This window comes from Balaenoptera musculus, chromosome 11 (assembly GCF_009873245.2).
Source record: "Balaenoptera musculus isolate JJ_BM4_2016_0621 chromosome 11, mBalMus1.pri.v3, whole genome shotgun sequence".
Classification (NCBI taxonomy): domain Eukaryota; kingdom Metazoa; phylum Chordata; class Mammalia; order Artiodactyla; family Balaenopteridae; genus Balaenoptera; species Balaenoptera musculus.
In genome coordinates, this window is record NC_045795.1 from 75,776,270 (window position 1) to 75,789,225 (window position 12,956).

Below are 12,956 nucleotides of genomic sequence, written 5' to 3' on the forward strand. Positions count from 1 at the left end.
ATGCCAATAAAATGGACAACCTGGAAGAAATGGACAAATTCTTAGAAAGGTATAACCTTCCAAGACTGAACCAGGAAGAAATAGAAAATATGAACAGACCAATCACAAGTAATGAAATTGAAGCTGTGATTAAAAATCATCCAACAAACAAAAGTCCAGGACCAGTTGGCTTCACAGGTGAATTCTATCAAACATTTAGAGAAGAGCTAACACCCATCCTTCTCAAACTCTTCCAAAAAATTGCAGAGGAAGGAACACTCCCACACTCCTTCTGTGAGGCCACCATCACCCTGATACCAAAACCAGACAAAGATACAAAAAGATACAAAAAGAAAATTACAGACCAATATCACTAATGAATATAGATGCAAAAATCCTCAACAAAATACTAGCAAACAGAATCTAACAACACATTTAAAGGATCATACACCATGATCAAGTGGGATTTATCCCGGGGATGCAAGGATTCTTCAATATAGGCAAATCAATCAATGTGATACACCATATTAACAAATTGAAGAAGAAAAACCATATGATCATCTCAGTAGATGCAGAAAAAGCTTTTGACAAAATTCAACACCCATTTATGATAAAAATGCTCCAAAAAGTGGGCATAGAGGAAACCTACCTCAACATAATAAAGGCCATATATGACAAACCCACAGCCAACATCATTCTCAATGGTGAAAAACTGAAAGCATTTCCTCTAAGATCAGGAACAAGACAAGGATGTCCACTCTCACCACTATTACTCAGCATAGTTTTGGAAGTCTTAGCCACGGCAATCAGAGAAGAAGAAATAAAAGGAATACAAATTGGAAAAGAAGAAGTAAAACTGTCACTGTTTGCCGATGACATGATACTATACATAGAGAATCCTAAATATGCCACCAGAAAACTTACTAGAGCTAATCAATGAATTGGGTAAAGTTTCAGGATACAAAATTAATGCACAGAAATCTCTTGCATTCCTATATACTAATGATGAAAAATCTGAAAGAGAAATTAAGGAAACGCTCCCATTTACCACTGCAACAAGAAGAATAAAATACCTAGGAATAAACCTGCCTAGGGAGACAAAAGACCTGTATGCAGAAAACTATAAGACACTGATGAAAGAAATTAAAGATGATACCAACAGATGGAGAGATATACCATGTTCTTGGATTGGAAGAATCAATATTGTGAAAATGACTATACTACCCAAAGCAATCTACAGATTCAATGCAATCCCTATCAAATTACCAATGGCATTCTTTACAGAACTAGAACAAAAAATCTTAAAATTTGTATGGAGACACAAAAGACCCTGAATAGCCAAAGCAGTATTGAGGGAAAAAAGCAGAGCTGGAGGAATCAGACTCCCTGACTTCAGAGTATACTACAAAGCTACAGTAATCAAGACAATATGGTACTGGCACAAAAACAGAAATATAGATCAATGGAACAAGATAGAAAGCCCAGAGATAAACCCATGCACCTATGGTCAACTAATCTATGACAAAGGATGCAAGGATATACAATGGAGAAAAGACAGTCTCTTCAATAAGTGGTGCTGGGAAAACTGGACAACTACATGTAAAAGAATGAAATTAGAACACTCCCTAACACCATACACAAAAATAAACTCAAAATGGATTAGAGGCCTAAATGTAAGACCGGACACTATAAAACTCTTAGAGGAAAACATAGGAAGAACACTCTTTGACATAAATCACAGCAAGATCTTTTTTGATCTACCTCCTAGAGTAATGGAAATAAAAACAAAAATAAATGGGACCTAATGAAACTTCAAAGCTTTTGCACAGCAGAGGAAACCATAAACAAGACGAAAAGACACTCCTCAGAATGGGAGAAAATATTTGCAAACGAATCAACAGACTAAGGATTAGTCTTCAAAATATATAAACAGCTCATGCAGCTCAATATGAAAAAAACAAACAACCCAATCCAAAACTGGGCAGAAGACCTAAATAGACATTTCTCCAAAGAAGACATACAGATGGCCAAGAAGCACCTGAAACCTGCTCAACATCACTAATTATTAGAGAAATGCAAATCAAAACTACAGTGAGGTATCACCTCACACCAGTTAGAATGGGCATCATCAGAATATCCACAAACAACAAATGCTGGAGAGGGTGTGGAGAAAAGGGAACCCTCTTGCACTGTTGGTGGGAATGTAAATTGATACAGCCACTATGGAGAACAGTACAGAGGTTCCTTGGAAAACTAAAAATAGAATTACCGTATGACCCAGCAATCCCACTACTGGGCATATACCCAGAGGAAACCATAATTCAAAAAGACACATGCACCCCAATGTTCATTGCAGCACTATTTACAATAGCCAGGTCATGGAAGCAACCTAAATGCCCATCGACAGACGAATGGATAAAGAAGAAGTGGTACATATATACAATGGAGTATTACTCAGCCATAAAAAGGAACGAAATTGGGTCATTTGTAGAGACATGGATGGATCTAGAGACTGTCCTACAGAGTGAAGTAAATCAGAAAGAGAAAAACAAATATCGTATATTAACGCATGTATGTGGAACCTAGAAAAATGGTACAGGTGAACCAGTTTGCAGGGCAGAAATAGAGACACAGATGTGGAGAACAAACGTATGGACACCAAGGGGGGAAAGCGGCAGGGTGTGGGGTGCTGGGGAAAAAAAAAAGAAAATTATTGCTTAACACAATTGAAAAAGTCCAGTGGCAAGGAAGACTTTTTGAGTGTGGTTTCAGCAGGGCTCCAATTTTGTTTCTGCTGCTTTCTAGTTTCTCCTCTGCTCTTTGTAGCTTCACTCTTAGACTAGTTTCCCACAGCAGCCTTACGTGAGTGCATATCACCACCCAGAGCACACAGCATCTGTACAGTGGTGCACAAAGGGCAGAGAGTGGGGCAGGGGTCCACCAGGTGCAGACATTAGGAGACACATTAGCAGTAGACAATTTTAAAACAGCAGTAAAACCAACAAAAGTGGATCTATTATTATCATTACAGTATAGTGGCGTTTTGAAACAAGGTCAGTGATGAAATGTTCGTCCCACCTAGGCCAACTGCAACCACACCCAATGCTTGGCACCCCAGTGCGTCTGTGCTCCAGAATTTCCAACAAAAGTCAAGAGAGCCACACTCACTGGACTAGATTAAGTCACCTACCTACACCTACACCAGTTGTGGCCAGTGAAAGTATGATGTGTGCTGACTGGCTTAGCTTAAGTTATAGGCTGATTGCAGAGATGGAATCAGCTTTCTCAGACTCCTAAAAGTTCCCAATTGAAACCTGGAATGGGTGAGATGGGGAAAGGTGAACAGATGCTGGTGAAGCAACCACCAGATGTTCACCACACCTTGAGACATTAGGTCACAAGTCTCAGATATGTGCTAGATACTATCTTAGGAGCTCCACATATATGTAAATTCCAACCACGGGAGGTAGCTATTCTGATTATTTCCATGTATCAATCAGAATCCTAACAGAAAGCAAATAGCACACTCAAGTTAAAGCACTTTGAGGAGGGCTTATTTGCACAGAGACTATTTACAAAGTGTGTAGATAAGGTGTAAGAAACTACGAGGGGAGAGCGTGCAGGGACCTAAGACTAGGAGCAGCAGAGCTGTCACCACCCCTAGGCCTACAGGGACAAGGGGAGGGAAGAGTTACCGGAAGCTGAAAAAGAGTGAGTTGTAAAGAGATGGTCTCAGAAACTTGATAGAAGCCATGGCATTTGGCTAAGAACATGGTTAACCCAGGGCAACTTCACAGCAAGAGAACCTAGGAAATAAATACCCTACCCTCATTCTTCTTCCTCCCAGCTATGGCAGGGGCTCTGTGTCGGCCAACATGAACAGAAAGCATAGGGTGCCACAGCCTGCTGATGACATCCTTACAGATAGTCTCTTGGAGCAGAAATCAGGGTAGAAAGGGTGGAGGGTAGATTTGGAGGGACAGAGAAGAAAACATCTAACCCATTCCATTTTACAGATGAGGAAACTGAGACCGGAAAGGTTAAGTTACTTGTCTGGTCCAGAGCATATATTCTTTTTTTACTTTTTTCTTTTTTCCAGCTTTACTGAGGTATACCTGCCAAAGCAGAGCATATACTTTTAATCAGTATACCATGTAATCTCTCAGAGTAAGTGAAAATCCAGGCAGAGTGCTGTATACATAATACATGCTTCACATATGTTATTTTTCCACTTCATTTTAGCCTCCACTGGCAAAGAGAAACCACTGATAAAATCAGAGTGTCCAGATCTTCCCCACACAGGGTGCCTCCCCCAGCAAATGAACTAAGGCTCCCTCCCAGGGAGTCAGCCTGCATCTCACATTCCACACAGTTCCAAAGCACCAGAGAGACCACAGTATAAATGTAAAAGACATGCTGCTTTTCCTCTCTGCATTTCTAAACTAACTTGAATCGCTGGCTGTACCACAAAAATAAATCAAAATGTGAGAGTCTGTGAACAGTTCCCATCCAAGGTGCAATTGATTTGTGACACAATGCACATGGTAACCAGAGGCACACAGACTAAGTAAACAGGGTGTCTGACAATATGCACAGACTCCAGCAAGCAGTGCCTGCACATCCCCTCTCTAAGAAAATCAAAGCGTTTGACTGGTTTCTCCTTAATCCAATTCTTGCTCTCGCCTCACTCTTGTCAGAAAGGTGGGTGGCAGATATTATTTATCATTCTGGTGTCACTCGTGGGCTCAGAGAGTGACATGATTTACCTGTTGTCAAACGAGTTTTCAAAACAGCCTAACTCCGTTTGACACATTCTTTTCAGCAAGCCAAATATGCTGTCGGTCCATACCTTGAATGTGTCAAAATAATTTGCAAGTGACACCCACATCCCCATCCCATTTGATAGACCTGGGTTAGTCACTTTGAAGAGTTGCTAGGGAGGTTATTCAGAAAGGAGGAATGCCAGAAAATTAGAACTTCGGGGGCTGTGCATCACATGTACGAGGCTGATAATTATAATACTGATGCGTACAGGAGATGACTGTGGGCAGGGCACCTCGGCTAAGTGCGCATGTGATCTCAACTTAATGCTCACAGGCACCCTAAAAAGGGGTACTACTGGAACTTCCCTGGTGGTGCAGTGGTTAAGAATCCACCTGCCGATGCAGGGGACACGGGTTTGAGCCCTGGTCCGGGAAGATCCCACATGCCGTGGAGCAACTAAGCCCGTGTGCCACAACTACTGAGCCTGCACTCTAGAGCCCATAAGCCACAACTACTGAGCCTGCGTGCCACAACTACTGAAGCCTGCACGCTACGACTACTGAAGCCCACGCACCTAGAGCCCGTGCTCTGCAACAAGAGAAGCCACTGTAAAGAGAAGCCCGTGCACTGCAAAGAAGAGTAGACCCCGCTCACCACAACTAGAGAAAGCCTGCACGCAGCAACGAAGACCCAATGCAGCCAAAAATAAATAAAATTTTAAAATAAAATTACATTAAAAAAAAGAAAAAGAAGGGGGCCCTACTGTCTCTACCATTTACATAAGAGGAACTTGAGTCCAGAGAGATTAAGTAACTTGCCTGGAGGCAGGGTCAGCTTCTTGGACGTGCAGCTTTAGAAGGGACCAGCACTTGGTTCAAGGCTCTGCTGTCGCCATCTTGAAATTCCTAATAACCTCTGAACGAGGAGACCTGCATTTTTATTTTGCACCAGGCCCTGCAAATAGTGTAGCAGGCCCTGCCTGTAGGCATCTATCCTACAAATACCTACATAGTACGTCCCAGGCACTGTATTAGGCAGAGGGGGTGGTGGTGAAGCTGTTTCAAGTCCCTGCTCTCATGCAACTGCCATTCCACAGAGGGAGAAAAGATGACAATTAAGGCAGATGATGATGACTGCTATGAAGAAAGTAGATAGGGTGGTGAGATAAAGTAAATGTGGATGGGCAGGGCGCTACTTTATATAGGGTGGCCACCTCTGAACAGGTTACACTTAATGAGACCTGAGGCTGAGGAGGAGGCCAACTGGCAGGACCCAGAGAGAGGATCAGGCCAAGGGAGTGCAAACAAAGGCAAAGGGTCAAAGGAGGCAGGAGTGGGACATGAGAAGGTCCAGGAAGAGCCATCAGGTACTTCACCTGTGTGATGGGAGCTGAAGCACAGACAGTGAGAGGAGAGGTGCAAGGTGAAGTTAAGGATAAGGCAGAAACCAGATCACATTGGGGCCTTTTAGGACAAGGTTAGGAGCTTGGATTTGATGCTCCTGCACTGAGAGGCCAAGGAAGCATATTAATCGAGGGCATGAGAGGAGCTCATGCATATTTTAAGATCACTCAGGGTATTGTGTAGAGAACAGATTAGAGGAGGGCAAGAAACACAGGAGTAAATCACAACTATAACCCACCACCACACATCACTGCTTCCAATAGAACCAGTTAGATAGAATGGGAGGATTTCATGAAGGGCTCCAGAGAATCTACACATAACTGATTCACATTTTATGTGCATGCATGTGTGTGAGTACACACGTGTACACTAATGAGGCATCTGGAGAATCCACGTATAACTGATTCACATTTTATAAGTGAGTACAAATGTAAATTTTTAAATAAAATGTAAAAAAAACCAATGTGCACACACAAATATATTCCAAATTTATATCAAATTATTAATTTGTGAAGCTGGATAATTAATGTTTGTATATAAATCTGAGATTTAAAATTCCTTTGCCATCTCTGCTTATTTGAAGAGTCTCCTAAGATTACATAATGAGATGATTAACAACACCATTACTGTTTAACACATTATTAGGTGCTTCCTAATACTGTGCAACCAGAACAAATAAATAGGATGCTGGGGCCGATAGAAAACTGTAGCTATTATCCAAAGTCCACAATTTCACATTTGGTGATCCCCAGCTTGTCACTGACTACTTTTAAATAAAGTAAAATGCTATATATTTAAAGGCATACTTGTGTTTTGTACTCTTAAAGAGTGATTTATCTATTTAATATTGATTCAGCAAACAATACCAACACCACAAGGCAGGTCCTTGTCCTAAAGCTGCACACCATATTCACTCATATAACACTGAAAACAGCAGAAAGATTCTATTATTACACTCCTTTTCACAGGTGAAGAAACAACTACAGAGAACTTAACTCCTCCTGTTAATAACTGAATAACAAGGTTACACGCTTATAAGTGGTAGTTCAGGATAAACACCCAAGTAGTCCAGCTGTAGAGTCCATGCCCTAAACTAGAGGTTGGAAGATAACGGTTGGTAAACTACAGCCCATGGGCCAAATCTGGTCCTTTACCTGTTTTTTGTAAATAAAGTTTTATTGGAACAGCCATGCTCATTGGTTTACATGTTGTCCAAGCCTGCTTTTGCTACAAGAGCAGAGTTGGGTAGTCAAGGCAGAGATCATATGACCCAAAAACCCTAAAATATTTACTACCTGGTCCTTTATAGGAAGAGTTTGCTGAACCCTGCTTTAAACTATACTGCACCTACTACTTGCCAGCCACTATTCCAGGCACTAGGGATGGAGTGCAAATGAAACTAACGATACCCCTGCTCTCATGGTGCTTATAATTATATAATGGATTTTGCAAGATTTTGTGTGTGTGTGTGCAGGCACGCACAAACAGGGGAGCAATGTTCTGCTGCTAAAAATTTTGACTATCCAAATACAGATGATCCCTTATATCTTATTCCTTTGTTAAAAAAAAAAAATCTACTAGTAGCAGAGCCTTGGGTGTCTTAAAATTGTTTCGGAAGGGAAAACAATTGATATAATTCTAGGGCCCTCTGTCATAGTTACAAAGAGTATGGCTCTGACCCAGCAGGGTAATTCTCATGTATAAAATACACCTGCCTATTAGAATTGTACAGCTGCCTTGTTCTTAACAAGTATGCCAATAAAAGGATAATTAATAGAAACAAAGATTGCTAAAACTGATAAATGTTTATAATAACCAAATCTGAGCTTGCAACTGAAAAGGAAACCTGGCTAGTACTGCAGGAATTAAAATATTTCTGCAATCAAAACTCTACCTGCAATATTTATTTTTTCCTCACACCCTTAGTAGTCTCTATTAAGAATTTGTGACTGTCAACATTACCATGGCAACCTGTTTGAGAGGGGATGCAAAAAGATGCACCTCAGGCTTCTATACAGCTGATACTCACCAATAGTGCTCATCTTTGCCTAAATGGGTGAACTACAGACTCTTAATGTAACTAGCATCCTATGCCAAAGGACTTGCTTTTTGGGGGGAAGATTATCAGATAATTAAGAAATTCATTGAATTCCTAATATGAGCTGAATCCTGGTAAGATTTCACATTTGTAATCAAAATGTGGTGAAAATCCATCAATAGAGAACAGTTTGCTGATCATATTATCATAATTGTTGATTGACTGATAGATGACATTAACAGTCTAAACATAGATTTTCTTCTCTTTTTAAAAATTCCTTCTTAATTCTAACATGTGGCCCTTACCTCATGAATTTTTGAAGCCACTAATTTAGAATTTTTGATTCAAATTCAATCAGAATATATGAGTTTCCTACCAGGTGCCGTCACATGCATCTTTCATTTAATTCTCTCAGCTATACAACCATTCTCGGAAGTAGACATTATCACACCTATTTTGTAGATGAGTAAACAGAAGCTCAGAAAGGTTAAGTAACTTGCCCAAGGTCACCCAGCGAGAAAAGGGCAGAGCCAAGAGTCTAACACTAGTCTGCTTATGATGTTTCCAGGTCCAAGCTAACGTCTACCATTCCTTAGCAATATTTTCTTCATAAAATGTTGATTATATATAGGATGGGGAAAAGGGCAGTATTAAAATAAGTAAGACAATTATTTTCAAGTAGCTCAAGCTCTTTAAAACCTTACACCTCTATTCAAATCCCTACATGTTTGATGATTACAAATAGCTCTCTTACTTACTAAAGCAGTCTACAGATTTTTCTAAAAAATACTTGGCTTATAGTTGAAGTTACTGGATAATCTTGAAAGAAACTGTGCTGAATATTCTCCACTCATCCCTACAGACACACCTTCCATCATTTTCCACCCTATTCTGTGCTATGGGAGGCCTTTCTTCCCCTCTGGCTTCCTTTTGGGTTCAGTCAATGGGCAGCACCATAGGAGATCAGAGGACAGAAAGAGAAGTCAGGGTATTTATTCCCACAAGTTGGCAGTAGCTGTGTTTCTCTAATAAATGCCAAGCACCTTCCAGGCCACTTTATCCTAGAGCTGCAGTTCTCACCAGATTTCAGCAAAAACTTTCTCTTCTTGTGCCTTCAGGCCTAAAGGGTAGTAGTACTTTCTACCACTGCTAAACCTGGGGTGCTTTACCATCCCTTGTTAGTTTCCTTTAACCCAGCCCTGAGCTTTAACAACAGTCCCTTCATTGAGTGCTTTTCAACCTAGGCTCTTTTTTTTTTTTAATATATATTTTAAAATTTTTAATTTATTTTTTATTTTTGGCTGCATTGGGTCTTAGCTGCTGTGCACAGGCTTTCTCTAGTTGCAGTGAGCAGGGGCTACTCTTCATTGCGGTGCGTGGGCTTCTCATTGCAGTGACTTCTCTTGTTGCGGAGCACGGGCTCTAGGTGTGCGGGCTTCAGTAGTTGTGGCACGTGGGCTCAGTAGTTGTGACTTGCGGGCTCTAGAGCCCAGGCTCAGTAGTTGTGGCACACGGGCTTAATTGCTCCACAGCATGTGGGATCTTCCCGGACCAGGGCTCGAACCCGTCCCCTGCACCAGCAGGCGGATTCTTAACCACTGCACCACCAGAGCAGCCCTTCAACCTAGGCTCTTGAAGTGAGAGCTTAGATTACTGATTTGAGACCTTTCCTCTTTTCTAATATAAGCATCAATGCTATAAATTTTCCTCTCAGCACTGCTTTTGCTGTGTCCCATAAATTTGATATGAAATATTTTATTCACTTCAATGTTTAGTTTTGTTTTATTTCCCTGGAGACATCTTTTTTGAACCACGGATTATTTAAAAGTGTGCAGTTTAAAACTGTTGGGAGATTTTTCTGTTATCTTTCTGATACTGGTTTTCTATTCCATGTGTGGTCAAACACATTCTATATGGTTTCAGTTCCTTTGAATTTGTTAAAGTTTGTTTTATGGCCCAATACATAGGTACACTGGTATATGTACCGTGCACTCAAAAGAATGTGTATTCTGGTCTTGTTGGGGAGAGTGTTCTACAAATGTCAGTTACATTATTGGTCTATGGCATTGATGAGTTCTTCTGAATCCCTGCTGATTTTCTGTTAGTTGCTCTATCAATTTTCAATTATAATCATAGATTTGTGCATTTCATGTTTTAGCTCTATCATCTTTGTTTCACATATTTTGCAGCTCTGTTGTTTTGGCACCTCAGTTATCACTTGGTGAGGATGGGGCTCAGCCCCCAAGTCCATTTTTGCAGGTGGGAGTAAGGGTGAGGCAATAATATTTTTCTGTACAGCAGTTGTTTTCTAAAAGTTTTCTTTTTTTAAACATCTTTATTGGAGTATAATTGCTTTATATTGTTGTGTTAATTGCTGCTGTGTAACAAAGTGAATCAGCTACACGTATACATATATCCCAATATTCCCTCCCTCTTGCGTCTTCCTCCCACCCTCCCTATCCCACTGCTCTAGGTGGTCACAAAAGCTCCAAGCTGATCTCCCTGTGCTATGCAGCTGCTTCCCACTAGCTATCTGTTTTACATTTGGTAGTGTATATATGTCAGTGCCACTCTCTCACTTCGTCTCAGCTTACCCTTCCCCCTCTCCATATCCTCAAGTCCATTCTCTACGTCTGCATCTTTATTCCTGTCATGCCCCTAGATTCTTCAGAACCATTTTTTTTAAGATTCCATATACATGTGTTAGCATACAGTGTTTGTTTTTCTGACTTACTTCACTCTGTATGACAGACTCTAGGTCCATCCACCTCACTACAAATAACTCAGTTTCATTTCTTTTCATGGCTGAGTAATATTCCATTGTATATATGTGCCACATCTTCTTTATCCATTCATCTGTCGATGGACACGTAGGTTGCTTCCATGTCCTGGCTATTGTAAATAGGGCTGCAATGAACATTGTGGTACATGACTCTTTTTGAATTATGGTTTTCTCAGGGTATATACCCAGTGGTGGGATTGCTGGGTCATATGGTAGTTCTATTTTTAGTTTCTTTTTTTTTTTTTAAAGGAATTCCTTTATTTATTTTTATTTATTTATATATTTATTTATTTATTTTTGGCTGTGTTGGGTCTTCGTTTCTGTGCAAGGGCTTTCTCTAGTTGCGGCAAGTGGGGGCCACTCTTCATCGCGGTGAGTGGGCCTCTCACTATCGCAGCCTCTCTTGTTGCGGAGCACAAGCTCCAGACGCCCAGGCTCAGTAGTTGTGGCTCACGGGCCTAGTTGCTCCGCGGCATGTGGGATCTTCCCAGACCAGGGCTCGAACCCGTGTCCCCTGCATTGGTAGGCAGATTCTCAACCACTGTGCCATGAGGGAAGCCCTATTTTTAGTTTTTTAAGGAACCTCCATACTGTTCTCCATAGTGGCTGTATCAATTTACATTCCCACCAACAGTGCAAGAGGGTTCCCTTTTGTCCACACCCTTTTCTCCAGCATTTATTTTTTGCAGGTATTTTGATGATGGCCATTCTGACTGGTGTGAGGTGATTCCTCATTATAGTTTTGATTTGCATTCCTCTAATGATTAGTGATGTTGAGCATCCTTTCATGCGTTTGTTAGCAATCTGCATATCTTCTTTGGAGAAATGTCTATTTAGGTCTTCTGCCCATTTTTGGATTGGGTTGTTTGTTTTTTTAATATTGAGCTGCATGAGCTACTTGTATATTTTGGAGATGAATCCTTTTTCCGTTGCTTCATTTGCAAATATTTTTTCCCATTCTGAGGGTTGTCTTTTCATCTTGTTTATGGTTTCCTTTGCTGTACAAAGGCTTTTAAGTTTCATTAGGTCCCATTTGTTTATTTTTGGTTTTATTTCCATTTCTATAGGAGGTGGGCCAAAAAGGATCTTGCTGTGATTTATGTCATAGAGTGCTCTGCCTATGTTTTCCTCTAAGAGTTTTATAGTGTCTGGCCTTACATTTAGGTCTTTAACCCATTTTGAGTTTATTTTTGTGGATGGTGTTAGGGAGTTTTCTAATTTCATTCTTTTACATGTAGCTGTCCAGTTCTCCCAGCACCACTTATTGAAGAGGCTGTCTTTTCTCCATTCTATATTCTTGCCTCCTTTATCAAAGATAAGGTGACCATATGTGTGTGGGTTTATCTCTGGGCTTTCTATTCTCTTCCACTGATCTATATTTCTGTTTTTGTGCCAGTACCATACTGTCTTCATTACTGTAGCTTTGTAGTATAGTCTAAAGTCAGGGTGCCTGATTTCTCCAGCTCCGTTTTTCTTTCTCAAGATGGCTTCGGCTATTCGGGGGTTTTTGTGTTTCCATACAAATTGTGAAATTTTTTGTTCTAGTTCTGTGAAAAATGCCATTGGTAGTTTGATAGGTATTGCATTGAATCTGTAGATTGCTTTGCGTAGTATAGTCATTTTCACAATGTTGATTCTTCCAATCCAGGAACATGGTATATCTCTCCATCTGTTTGTATCATCTTTAATTTCTTTCATCAGGGTCTTATAGTTTTCTGCATACAGGTCTTTTGTCTCCTTAGGTAGGTTTATTCCTAGGTATTTTATTCTTTTTGTTGTAGTGGTAAATGGGAGTGTTTCCTTAATTTCTCTTTCAGATTTTTCATCATTAGTGTATAGGAATGCCAGAGATTTCTGTGCATTAATTTTGTATCCTGCTACTTTACCAAATTCATTGATTAGCTCTAGCAGTTTCCTAGTACCATCTTTAGGATTCTCTATGTATAGTGTCATGTCATCTGCAAACAGTGACAGCTTTACTTCTTCTTCT